Source organism: Papaver somniferum, chromosome 3 (assembly GCF_003573695.1).
Source record: "Papaver somniferum cultivar HN1 chromosome 3, ASM357369v1, whole genome shotgun sequence".
In the NCBI taxonomy this organism is placed as follows: Eukaryota; Viridiplantae; Streptophyta; class Magnoliopsida; order Ranunculales; family Papaveraceae; genus Papaver; species Papaver somniferum.
In genome coordinates, this window is record NC_039360.1 from 17586986 (window position 1) to 17601975 (window position 14990).

A 14990-nucleotide genomic window follows, 5' to 3' on the forward strand; every position below is an offset into this window, starting at 1 on the left:
TTTTTTTTTTTTTTTTTTTTTTGAAGGTGTCTAACTCAAATCTGCAGGAAGAATCCGATTCGGGAGACAGTTCCGAAATGGAGACTTGCGAAGACTTGCCTTTAGTGACTGCAACCGCTGCTGGTGACTTGGAGATGGAAACTGATCAAACGAAAAGCATAGGCACGACCCGGATAGCGGAGAATGCTCTGGTGACTGCCAATTTAAACACGGAAAAGGACCCTTTTCCAGCTGTGGGTCTGGTTGCAGGCGCTACTTTCGATCCCCCATACTTGGTTCCCTATCTAGGTCATGTGTTGGTCGGCGACTTCAGTGTGCTGGCTAAGTATGAGGCGTTGTACACCAGAATTTGGAAAAGGCATGGACAAATGTCCACAACCAGGAAGATCACCAGTCGATTCGTGTTAGCCAAGCGTGTGGAAGAAGCTTTATCTTCGGTCGAGGACATGTGCGAAGTGACTGGTCATTCTGTTTCCGAAGACGTCATCGTCAGTTGGGAGCATCACCGTGATATGTGCGTAGAAAAAGAGTTCAACGCTTCGTGGTTTGTTAAAGGCCTTGCCGAAATCCAGAAATTGAAAACTGTAGCAGTCGGGAGCCTCTCTGCAGATGAAATCGCGCGGAAGGAAGAAGAAGTTGAGGAATTGTCCTAGATGTTGACCCTGAAAAGAGCGGCTCTCGAAGATGCAAATGACGTCTTTTCCAAGAAGAACCGACCGCTGTTGGATAACTTTCCTTAAATGCTTTTCTATTTCTTCTAAACTTTCACGTAGGCTCTCTTTTCTTTTGTTTGAAAGACACCTCTTTTCTTTTGTTTGAAAAAATGCACTGGATGTCTGGTTTATGGTTCAACCGGTTTTGGTAGACAGATGGTATCTTTTTTGAGGATAGTGGATTATTTCTGAAATGAATGGTTTTAATAGTACTACTCTGATTATGATTTGTGAAGGGAATATTGCTTTTATGAAAGTGTGCGCCAGTAATCGGCACAAGATGCAATAATACGATGGTTTTATTGAGAACCCAAAGAATAAATCGTATATCTCGTTCGACCTAGACTTACTCAATTTTATAGGTTTTTTGGCTGCAAACAAGATCCTTTCATGTAAAAACCGGCTTTGCAGGTAGCATTTTCAGTGAGTCCCCAGTCGCTTCATGTAGTTTTACGACTGGTAACCGGGTCATCTGGTAACTGAACTGTAGATCCCCTGACAGATTGCTTCCGCCATCCCGATGCCTAGACTGAGGCGTGAGATCGATTCCGAAAGTTGATGTTGCGACCAAAAGATCAATCTCCCACTGTGGTCGCCAATTTTTTATGGGTGAAAACCGTTTCTGCCGATTTCAGTAATTTCGATATGTGGGTGAGAAACAAATCTAAACCCTAAACAAATGTACTGCACGGGAGTACTTTAGATTCGAGAGATCAATCTGTACAAATATGGCCTAAACCAAGAAATGGTCATTCCAGACTTGCTTCTGTCACAAAGTGGATGAGAAGGGTTGGTTTAGGGAGGTAAGCGAAGAAAGTGTGGAGACCAGAATAGTTCTGGTAGAGTAGTGTTCGACTTGTATCAGAAGATGAAAGCTTGAGAAGCTTGCAAGAGTTGAAATCTTTGAGAAAGCTAGCAAAGTTTCCTTTCTGAGTATTGTATTTCTCCGTGACCAAACTTGTAGTCTGGTGGAAATAGGTAAGACCTATTTATACAAGTCGAAGTGAAACGTACCCTGGTCTCGTAAGAGAATAAACGGATGAGTAAACGGGAGGAGGTGGTAACCGCCTGGAATTGATGTTCCATAACGTTTGAGTGTTACACCATTAATCCATTTACTAACCGTCTTGCTCTTATGACACTGTCTTAAAACGGGCGTGGTGTACGCCGCACACTGTATACCCCCAAACCAATACCCTAGAGAGTATCCCCCAGTTTTTGACATGTGTTGATGTCTCGAGTGTTTTCTTGTAGCATGTTGCTGGTTACACAACGGGTGTAAGCTGTAATGCTAGGCTGCAAGTGGTGTATGGCATGTGCCAACGGCATGTGTGGCATGCCTTGGTTGCAGGTTGCACATCGGGTGCGAGTGGCAATACCTGGTTGCAAGTGGCGCACGGCATGTGCCAATGGCATGTGTGGCATGTATTCGTTGCAGGTTGCACATCGGTTGCAAGTGGCAATACCAGGTTGCAAGTGGCGCATGGTATGTGCCGATGGCATGCCTTGGTTGCAGGTTGCATGGTTTGGCAAGCTAGGCTGCAAGCGCCACTTTGGCATGTGCCAGTGGCATGTGTGGCGGTTTGGCCCTTCGGTTGTATGGTTGGCAAGCTAGGCTGCAAGCGCCACTTTGGCATGTGCCAATGGCATGTGTGGCGGCTTGGCTCTTGGGTTGCACGGTTGGCAAGCTAGGCTGCAAGCGCCACTTTGGCATGTGCCAATTGCCGTTCTTCATTCCATCTCACTAATGTGTTTCTCTTATAGTTACCACAAATTAGTGCTTTCTAAGATACCAAACCTCACCATCCACCAATTTTAATTTTGAGCAGCTGATTCTCAAAGTGGTGGATATTGGTATTATACGTCTCTAATTGTCCTCATTTTTGGTAAAAATGTAGAGCGCTATACGGATGAAAATAAAACTAATAGTTTCAAATCTGTTATCGTATGGGTTTTATTATGTAGGAATTACCTATAGGTACTAGTTTAGTGATATTAGTTAGTGGAAGGTCCACCCACTAAAGCCTAGTAACTAGAGGTCCATAATATAAAGAAAACATAAAAATGGACCCAGTTTTTTATCACTTGGTCATGTACACGTGCGAAACTAGGAAGATTTTTTCGGTAAATGTCTGGATTACCCTTCATACATAATAACGATAAGACTAAATCATTCACAAATATTTTCATTTTCATTTTCTCTTTCCACGACTCGAGCTCTGTGTTGAAGATCGAAGAAACTCCGTTTGAAAGCATCACCGACGAGTTTTATTGAATGAATCATCAATAAAATCCAGCAAATAAGGTAAGTTTCATCTCTTTTGATTGTTTAATTCGGTCGTAATCCTTGATTAGAATTTACATACAAATCTATGGTTTCAAAAACCCTAATAACACTAATTCACTTTGAACTCCTGGCTAGATTCACAATTAGTTTTTAGATCTGTAATCTCATTTCCTTTCTCGGTGATTTTAGTTAAAGATTGGTAGTATAGATCTGAGTTGTTGATGTTTGATTGTAGATCCGTGATTGCACGATCCGGTAGTACATATATCTCGTACTGATGGTATTATAGATCTTAGTTTTTATTTAATGATGGTAGTACACATAGATCTTAGTTTTTAGGTTTATTTTTGTTTTGGTTTGTTTTTTATGAATCTTGATCGTAATTACTCAATTTTTTGGTTAGATTATGGTGTTTTTAACATATTTGAACTATCGCTTTGATTATCTTGTTGTTTTCGCTTCTTTATTTTATCAAATTCTTGCTTGTTTGTTGTTTCAGGGGTATTATCCAGCAGTACATATGTTGCATACTGATACAAATTGCTTTTGATTCTGTTTTATTCTTAGTTTTATCTTATCAGTTGTTGTTGTTCGATCCATAAGTACATATCTTCGATACTGAAATAAGACTCTCTCGATTCCGTTTTTTTGATAGATTCATTACATATGGTTTTTTTTTTAATTCATGAATTAGCAGTACATATGTGTCATACTGATACAAACTGCTTTTGATTCTGTTTTATTTCTTAGTTTTACCACTTGTTGTTTGATTCATAGGTACATATATGCGTTACTGAAATAATACTCTCTCGATTATATTTTTTTTATAGATTCATTCCATGCAGTTGTTTTAGTTCATGAATCAGCAGTACATATGTGGCATACTGATGCGAACTGCTTTGGACTTTTTCATTTGTTGTTGTTTCATCCATAAGTATATATATGGATTCTGTTAGATTCTACTACCCAATGTAGTATGTTCGAAACTAGAATAAAACATGGAAAACATATAAGGTACATAAGAATTGTACTGGATTTTTATGCAGTGCATAACAACTATACTGGATTTTGTATCGAAGTAATTTTCTTCTTACTGCATACCCGTCCTCACACTACCGAATCAGTCCATAATCATCCATACACATATGAAATATTGTACTATGTGTTTCGATTCTCTTACTTTACACAGACCCGTCACTTGTATTGTGATACAGTTGATGTGTATTTCATGAATCTTCAGTACATATATCGCATACTGATAGGAATTTCTCTTGGTTGTGTTTGATACCTAACAGGAGGAGACTACTTTTGTGAAGAGACATCTTACTAGTGAACTTGAGAAGAAATACGAATGTAAGTATAGTTGATTTAATTTTTGGATTGCTTTATTTTGATCTGTGCATGAAAATAGGTATTGATTGTTGAGATTGAGTGTGGTTTTTAACATACTAAGAATGCATTAATTGAGTGCATATTTGATATACTGAGAATGAATTGAATACATTTTTGGTGCACCATATTTTGGCGACATGGATCCATGGCAATGTAATGCTGCCAGACCCAATGTTATGTCCAATTAAATGAAAACATTAATGTTCAGATGAATTGTTTGTTCTTTGTGGTAACATGTTGTTGGAATATAACGGTTACACCATTTTGTTTACAGTTGTTTATTTATTTTGTTTGTTAAATTAATGAAAAATCATAGTGCATAGATGCTGCACCTCAGAGAAAGTTGGTGCTAAATAGCGCAAACACAAATACAGGGTTCACAACATGGTATTTGTATGATCTATTTTCTAGAGTGTCGTTGTTTGTGCAACAGTTCATACAAATTAGTCAACACCATTGTTTGGCAATCTATGCATCCCTAATAAATTAGTGTAACACCATTGTTTGGCAGTGTTATTTGCATATGTTCTGCGGCGGAAGGAAGCTTATTCGGTCATTGTGGATGGATAGGCACAACATTGTGATGATTTGAGAACCGCATAGATTGACAGGTACGAGTTTTGCTAATGAAATTTATATGTACTATGCAGACTTTTGACATTTGAGGATCGTATCAATTGCTGGACAGTGTATAAACTCTGGACTCCAGATAAAAGCAGTGTATAAACGATGTACAATGTTATTTTGTCAGTGTATAAATGTTGTACTGTGTTATTTCTCGGTGTATAAACTCTGCACTCCATAGAAAATCAGTATCCAAACATTGTTCATAAGTGCTTCTATTTCTATTTCGATTTTAACCCATAAATATAGGGAACTGCTTAGCTTGTTGTTGCACTATTATTTTGATAGAGAACATGTTGTTTTTCCCTGCAGAGTTGCGTTTGATGCAGTAGGCGGTGGTAATATTCATCTCATCAATATTGTGCGCCTCTGCAATCTTTGTTGTTGAACACAAACTGAGGGTGATGTTCAACAAACATTTAAGTCCTGAACATAGAGTTGCTCTACTTTCCCTGCGAGAATACTCTTGGATTCATGATGCATTAATGTAGAATAGACCTGAATCCTTCAAAGTTTATATATTTGTGAGAGGTCTCGTATTAATTGCATTAATTCAATTTATACACCATGTGATTTGTACTATCTTAGTCTAGTTTATTGTAATTAATAGATCATTGGTTCAGGGTTTGGTGTGCTCATGTAATTTTGTCTCCACTTTAAGAAAAGAGAATCTAATTGTAACTGATGTGCCTGTCGGTTATTCGTTGTCTATCAAATTTAATAAAATCTGATTTTTTTAGTATCACTATTGATCATGATGTACAAATCAATTAAAATGACCTTGGAATTTATTCCCGAGCGAACAGTATGTACTGGCACTTGAAAATGTCAAAATTGATCTGGTTTCTTCGGTACAACCAATATGTACTGAAGGTTAATGATAGCAAAATTTTCAGTATAGTTAATATGTACTGAAAAGTTGAGTCAAAAATTTCCAGTATAGCTGATATGTACTGAAAAGTTAAGCCAAAAATTTCCAGTATAGCTAATATGTACTTTTCAGCATAGCAAATATATACTGAAAGTTTCTAATGTCAAATTGTTTTTACTATCTATCAGTACAGCGTATATATACTCTAGGATCATGCTGTAAAATCGACTCTGTTTTTTTTCCCGGAATTAGCAGAATCGTAGAAATTAAACTAACTTTATTTTGTTTGATCAACAATTGCCGGTACACTGGCAACCAAAATCCACATCATGATTAAAACAAACAAATAAAGAATAGAGGACATACAATAAGAAAAATTATATAAATTTAACACATTTACAGATCTTCCATCCCGAATCCTTCACCGCCGCCACCACCATCGCCACTACCTGTTGTCCACCACCATTTTGAAATTAAACAATGTTCCTTAAACACAATCATATATGGAAGCATAAAAACATTCATCAGTATTGGCCTTATGTACTGCATACCCAAGATTATTATCTCATAAACCAACTTAATGATTTTAGAGTACAAAGGCACGGTTATACCTCAATACAGCATATATGTACTGGTGTGCAGTGAAAAGAAGAATGAAAGAAAATACCTCATGTCACTTTTGATTGTTATTCGATAGTTTTTGAGTTATGTACTGGTAAATCTATGTGCAAGAAACACAAACAATCTTATATAGAAGCATAACCAATGTTACATAATCAGTATTTCCCTTATGTATTGCATACTCATATGCCTAAAACACCCAAAATCACATGTGAAAGCATAATAATGGTTACTATTCAGTATGTGAGTTATGTACTTGATGTTCATAGTGCCTAAATCCAATGAAAGCGTAAAAAACATATTTCATAAGTACTAGAGATATGTACTGGCGGATCATTATCTCATCAACCAAAAATAAACAACATAGTGTTTTTTTACCTCAGTATTGTATATATGTATCGTTGGATATATGTTGTCAATACAAATAAAAACACACCGCATGTCTTTGATTATTATTCAACAGTTTTTGACTTATGTACTCGCAAATCTATGTGCCAGAAACACAAACTACAAACACAAACACAAACCGTACGTCACTTATGATGATTTTCATCAGTTTTTAAGTTATGTACTGGTGATTTGAACAGTCAAAAGCTAAAAAACCATCTTATACACATTGATGTATCATATTGGTTAAAGATTTTTTCAGTACAACATATATGTACTACTGATTTATACCTTTTTCTGCTATTGGTTTCAGTACTCTTATTTTATTTTTTGCTCGTTGATTTGGTTTTTGGTGTTGGTGATTCTTCGTAATCATCTTCTTCTTATATGAGAGCGGTACTATCTTCGTAGATCTAGAAAAAAATATTGATTTAAATTGAAAAATCGAAATCTTTTTGGATTTTTGAGTATTGGTTTCTCTTAGATCGACATCCACGTTTTTGGTTTGTGATTCTCCGATTGAAACACAAGAATTTCTCTTAGAACAGAGAAGAGAAAGGAAAAACGAAGAGAGAGGAAGAACACAGAGATTGGGTTTTCTATGAGAGAGAGAAGAATATCGAATGATATTAGGAGGCGTGTTAGTACACACGTTTGGGAACGATGGGTATTCCAGTCATTTTCATGTTTTAATTAATTTTGGACCTCCGGATAATAAAAACTTCCGGTTGGACCCTACTATAACTAAGTATATGGGCTTAGGACCAAATAACAAATTTTCCTTTTATTATAACTAGATACCGGAACTGTAAGATAATATGTAAATAACCATGTTAGCGGGTCTTCCCTCCAAGTTTATAATGGTTATTAATTTATTTATTTTCCCTCTTAATGGTAGTGGTGCAATGTTCTCCCTCATGGGCCCAGCAGCCGCTAAACCAGGTACATGTAGATGGTAGTGGTCCGTTATTCTCCCTCTTCAACCTGGCAAGCGCTAAAACAGACTTTAATATGATTGAAGATGACTGAGATAAAGCTGAATTTGATCATAGTATTTGTCTCAGTGTCTACGTGTTTCTGCATGGAAGATCAGTTCCTATGACAATGAACAAAAATAAAAATTTGTTGAGCCACGTGGATGAACAAATTGCATTCTCCACTATGGAAAATAAGGTAAAATGAATAAATGGTCCCACTATTGATTTTGCTAACATAAACTAATAAGAGCTGGGTCCACTAACGATTTTATTTATATAAACTAATAAGAGTTTGGTCCCACAAATTATTTAAATAATAAAAAATAAATCGTAATTATAATAATCAGGTTTTGGGGAGAGAATATGTAAGGGGCGACATTCCTTCCGACTCCAGCGTCATTCCCTCCAACTCCAGCGATATCCCCTCCAATTCGGGCGACATTCCTTCTGACTCCGCGTCTATGGCACGAGCGCCCGTCATTAACACAGACGCGCGCTGCATGTTACGACTCAATGTTCGAATGAACAGATCTGTTCATTTGAACATCCATTTTTTATGTCTGTTCATCCCATAGTGGGAGCAAAATGAACAAACTCTAAATTTGTTCATCCCACGGAAATTGCTCTAAGATAATGGAATATGCTGACAGTATCTATTAGAATCCCATAACGTTTCGTATGAGTTGTTTAAGAAGGGTACGATAATGTAATACCCCCTCTGTCCTGGTCTATATAATTCATGCTCAGTTTTCACAACTAAGCTGGTTTCTTTTGGTAGGATCTGTAACATAAGTAAGTTGGTGATTATTGCCAGGTATTGAATTACATGTGTTCAGGAGTGTATCTGCTTTCTGAAAAGCATTATGTGACCTCATACTCCTATTTACTATGCTGCACAACTACCTTAAAACTAAAGGTACCCCTGTTTCCATCGGTCCATAGCTTTCTGTATACAAGTGTCATTAATTTGAAGTTTAACATTGTTTTGAAAGTAGAGTATCACAAACGATTTCTGACATTAATATCAACTGCAGAAGTAAGTGTTTCTCCATATAAATACGACATAAGTACATAATCTCCACTTTCATGAACTTTTTCATTTCTGTTAAAAATCTCTGCAAAATGTAACAACCGTGTGAAGCCTATGACCGGTGAGCATAGCTGTCCAAATAACCCTGTCCAGTGCTATCAACATACTTTTGATAACTTCTTGAGCTTCATTTAAAAGACCAAACCTGCCGGGAAGATCTTACAGAATAACGTAGTGCCTAGAATTTTACTAGCTCAAAGTCAATAAATTGTTAGTTTAGTTTTCATGTTTAGTCAATAAAAATCAGTATCAAAAACACATGTAAGAAAATCACTGGAAATGCAAAAATCGTCTTTAATTGGTTCAAATTCTTATAATGTCTTCCATTAAACAGTTTCAAGAGATTTAATCTTGTCAACAACTCTAATTAACGTTTGGAATATCTATACAAATTTACAAATTGTTATGGATTAATAATAGCTTAAGCAAGTATCCCAGAAGAGCTTGTTCGTCTCCATTTCATTCATTAACTTAATATTCTCATCATCAATATCTGCCACTGCGTCGCCTATCTTCAGAGCACCAGTACTACTTGATTCTTGATCCAAATATACAGAAGAGTAGGATAAACTTGACAAACTTGTCGTTTTCATGACTCTCTTTGTAACAATCTTGATAGTGATGACCGACATTTGTAGAATCATCACAACAAAATTGACATCATATGTCTCGGAACTACACGACCCGGCGTCATCGTCACGGTGATATTCATCGCTTACAGTAACAGGGTCGTCGCTGATGTCTTCCGAGTCGCCAATGGTCTCGAACAGTAGGAAAGGAGAGAGATCATCAACACCACCTCCAATCTATTTCGATACAGCTTTATACAACTTGATATTAGTTTGAGGAATAGAGGTGTTCTTAAAGGTTGAAATTCTCTCTCGTTTCTTTCTTCATTTAGATTGCATTTGACTAGAGTAGAGTTTAACAGGTCAAGTAGGAATACGCCACTGGTTGTCTTGCGGTCCTTGCTATCACCTACACATCTTTTCTTTCGTTTAGGAAATGCACCTTGGTTGGTGTTGTCTCATTTGGATGACTTCTCATAGAGTATATCATTTTACGGACTTGTGGAGCTACGAACCAAATACTGTAGCTGAATTTTGCATATAAATCTCATTCAAAAATGAAAGCAAATAAAACAATTTTCACAAATCTAAGAAGAAAAAATGAAAAGAAGGAATTGCAAAGACATCTTCTATTCTTTTGCCGTTTCATCATGGATCTAAAATGTCAATCCAGTGGACAAATGGTTCCAGGCCCATCATGGATCTAAAATGTCAATCCAGTGGACAAATGGTTCCAGGCCCATCATCCTCTTGTCGTGTGTATTATTCTATTGCCGAGGTAGTTGGACTAAACAGATAACACGCATGTAAAATATGCTGAAGTTAAGAGACAATACAGTATTCACAAGAAGATGATTGCCAACAGTTAAACGCAAGAACCAGTTTTAAAATGTAAAGCAACCATGTTTACCATATAAACTATCACTAGTAGCTCGGGGAGAGAAAGTACTAGGAAAATTCTAATTCATATATTCTGGCTAACTAGTAGTATTAACTATTAAGATCAATCTGGTTAGAAGTAATTGGTGGGCTTTCATTCACAGGTGTTACATTTGAGATGAAAGATACGGAACTTGAGGCCCATCGACAAGTGCCAGAAGTTTGGGGTTCATTGATATAAAGCGACTTAATATCCCTGCTAGTGCTACGCATATTGAACAACACAGAGCTGGTTACCTGTTCATGACACAATTGAAGACCTGAAGTGTTAATCGATGGATAACCAAGATATATGTAAATCGGCACAGCAAATTCTTAACCTCCGGATTAATCATTTATATGATGGGGACTCTTTTCTTCTGTTGACAAATATGGTCATGAAAAATTATCTTAAAGGTTTAACACTCACCCTGCACTTGGCACATAGGCACAAATTGCACAATGTCCCTTGAAGCCACTCGTCCAGTGCTACTGTAGGTGTTTGCCATTGCCAGCATCCAGTATCTGCCAAACCAAATAAGTGTAAGAAGCCTGAAAATCTACTGCCATTTCATTTCAAAATTTGAAGAAACTAGATAAATGAGAACAATCATAAGGAACGGAATCAATCCAAATACACTGTAGAAGAATCGACTGTAACAGTGATATGTGAACTGGTTAATTGGAGTGTTCAGTAAGAAAAATATAAATACCTCCATGGCTTTGAAGTCGGCACCACCGACACCAAAGATTAGAATTGACAAGGGTGAATCAGAAGCTCTAACCAAAGAGTCTATTGTCTCTTGAAGGTCAGTAACTACACTGTCCTAAAAAGTAAAGCAATTTACAATTAGCTGAGAAAGGAAGTATAAAAGGGGACCAAAATACTTTCAACAAAAATATCCTTCTACTTACTGTGACGATGAGTACGACAAAGTACTTTGTCGGGCTATCCAATGACTTGGCAGCAATTTGTGTAGCTTTTTCTATGACTTTCCCAAGCAAAGTAATCGTCAAGAGAAACATTGTGTAGGGCACTTGAATAGGCAGACATGATACCATTTACTCCAACCTATAACAAAATGTTGGTCCAAATTCAATAATCAAAAGAAGAGAGCAGAAAGCATGAAAAGATCAAATGTGTGGCGCGTGAGAACACGTACATCTTTCATTCACTAATGGTTTTCTTCACAAGGATAATAGGTATGATCTTAAACTATACCTCAGATTCATTATGGCTTCCATTCAGGTTAAAGCAATGAGACACAACACCTTCAGTTGTCCTTCCGCCAAATCCCCATGCAGGAAAACGCTTATCAGAATCATAAAACTGTATTACCTCTCCAACTTCAATAGCCTGTATTCATTTGCAATTACAAAAACCGATTGCAATAAGCAACTAACACAGTGGTAAGTCTAACAAACATGGTAGAAGAATTTATTAAGGGTTCGAATATGATACAGTATGTGATGATATTTAACCTGCTGGTAGGAGTTTAATCGACCTGTCGGATCGATGTAGTGCAAAGACGTTGGGAAATGAGGATCTCCATTTGAAGCTGCAAAAAGAGATTGAGTCTGCTCAGTCAACTACAAGAAGAAGGCTACATAAATCAAGTTAGTTTCTTCTATAACACTGACAAAAGCTTAACTGTAAAATCATCCGCAACCATAAAGTTAAGCTCGAATCCACTTGAATGTAATCCAAAAAACTATATTGTGTTTTCTGGATGAATCTATCCACGTATAGCTGTCGCTTCAGCTTCTGCCAAAAAAAAAAGAAAAAGAAAAGGTTGAATCACTGCAGAGTTTGGACATGAATAGCCGTCCCAAAAGTGATTGTACTATTTGTATTGAACATGCTAACACCTACCTTCATATAGTCCCTCCGGGAAGATATAATGGTATAAGAAAATGTTCTCCAACTTTTCCAACATATAGATTTCCAAGGTCTTCAACTGATTTCTGAATTTTTCTAGTGGAATAGATGTATTGTTTTAAGTTAGGTTTTGTCTCCCAGATCAAGCTGAAAACAGGCATACACTTAAAAGAAGAAGAGGTTCAATTTTGGTACCATGTAAGTTCATGATTTCCGCTGCTATCACTAGAGGCGTATCCTGCATCAAGTAGCAGAATGATGTATGTTAACACTATGCCCTTAGCTGATTAAAATACAAAAAAAAACTCTACAAAGCTTGCCTTGCTGCCGAATTGCTGTGAAGTCACACATAATGGTCTCCAAGTTGGACTCAAGTGTTTTCCACCACTTCAGTACTTGAAATTGGGATAGTTACACCTTCTGCTGTTCTAGATAGTTGTAAGAAAGGATCCTATGAGTGAAACATGAAAGAATCAGACTGGGAGAAAATTTAAATATCTATGAATCTGTGAATGATTGGTGGAACACGAGCATCAAACAGATACGTTTAAGAATACATACACTTTTAGAAATAGATTCTTGTTATCCAACTTGGAACATCGAAATGTTGTCTCAACAGCTTGCTGTGAAGCAACTGTTTCTTCCGCATGCCAGTAACTGTCTCTTGACTTCTCATGATTCCATACTCATCTCTCACTGTAAGATTGAGTGTTAAACTCTTGCTGTTTTTGGTTACAATCTGTCAACAATAAAGAGACAAATTAGGTAAAGAGATAATCATGCAATGACTTGCAACATAAATATACGATATGCTAGAAATGAAATGTCACTATGTGGGACTGAACAATTACCTCCGACAAAACACAAGTAGCTTCTCCTAGGAAGTCTTGCTCATCCAATTTCAGAGTCTGAAATGATTTATTGTTAATGAAACTAAACCATCTTGAAGGGAACTAGTACATGAATCAGGAGAAGAAAAACATGTAATCTACATACCTTTGGAGGCATGTTATAGTATTTGGTGTCGACGTCATACACTCAAAACCTGAAACAAGTAGAACAGTAAAGAGTAGACAAGTTAACTACATGACCATATCCTTAAATGTCTGCTTAAAGTTCATCGAAAGGAAGATAGTCACTTACACCAACGGTTGAACAATCTCAAACTGATAATCACTGGAAACCTTTGTTATCCAAGCAGGATCTAGAGAATTCATTATTACTTCTGTACGGCCAATTTCCTCAAGATTCCCATCACTTTTCTTTGCATAAACTACTGCCATTGGGTCGCTCTACAATATAAGTGTAGTAACAAATTAAACTATGTACAACTGTGAAAACAGGACTATTATTACAATCCAGTTAAAACCCAGCATAGCTGAACATAAACTCTCAGCATAAAGCATAAATAGAAGTTGACAGGAATATATACCTTCAAAACACACCCATTTTACATAATTGCTTGGCAGACAATGATAACTGCGATAAAAGTTTGTACAAAATTGATGTTGGTACTTGCAAAATAACAAACCAAATTTTAATGCAGACACAGTTGCAAGCAACTACCAGGGCAAGTAAACCTGATAACTTAATTTATACAGTATGCTATTTCATCTTGGTATCATAATCCCAGTTAAACTGAATATATTTCAGTTGACTTGGAAAAAAGTCTCCGTGCATGGTAACTAAAATAGAAATTGGGAATAAAAGTTGCCGTACCATGTACTTACATGGTACATCAGAAGAAAAAGAAATTGGGAATAATAGTATCTAAAGTAAATATGGAGGGTCCGGTTGGCAACCTCAGAAAGGAACAAAAGGCAGGACCACAGACAAAAAACAAGTAATTCTCAAAGGTATTCCTCTTGAGGAGACGATCTAGGAAAACGTTTCTCCGCATAAAGGTGTCACCATTGTGTAACTGTATGTTCCTAACTCCCCACCAGCACTATGTTGATTTTTATAATAACTTGTTCCTAAAAAAAATTCATGCTTAGCCTGCTGTTGCACAATTATTCATTATATAAATAGATTGGGTTAACCCCGGCCTTTAATAAATGGGTATAGATCCAGCCTTTAATAACTACATGAAGATAAGGTAGCTAAATTTCAAAAAATGGCTAGAGTATTGTGCTAACTTGTAGCTACACTGTTGTATTCCTAAAGTCCAAACTCAATTCCATTAACTATCTTATCTCCTCTATAGATGCCTGTTGATCCTAAACAATCCCATCATTACAAAGAGATCAGAACACTAAATGGCTGAATTTTTCCATAAAATAAAATTCCCACAATTGAATCATATTCACGCGAACTCTTACCAAACCAAATCAACACAACAACAAGTAGACTATAGAATCTTTCCATCTTTCAAATCATCATGAATTTCCTCTTTTTTCTGTATGATTTTCTCAAAACCCAGATAAAAAAAAAAAAAACTTAAAATCAAATATGAAGAACATTTCAGAATCTTATCCAAAACAGTAAGTCATGGAAGAGACTCTCAGATTCAGACATATATAAATATATTCACAAAGACTTCATAAATAAAGAGACAGTGAGAAGAATAAACAAACAGCACCAGACAAAATTAGGGCATATTTTTTTAAATTTTCTCTCCACATCACCAGACTCCAGAGTTACTTCAAGTAGAGTAAAAAGA

The 14990-nt window shown here is 36.5% G+C and overlaps 1 pseudogene; it reads right to left on the bottom strand.

Moving 5' to 3' along the window:
• Positions 1 to 9372: 9372 nt before the first annotated feature.
• On the bottom strand, positions 9373 to 13774 carry LOC113359067 (annotated as a pseudogene).
• Positions 13775 to 14990: the final 1216 nt, after the last annotated feature.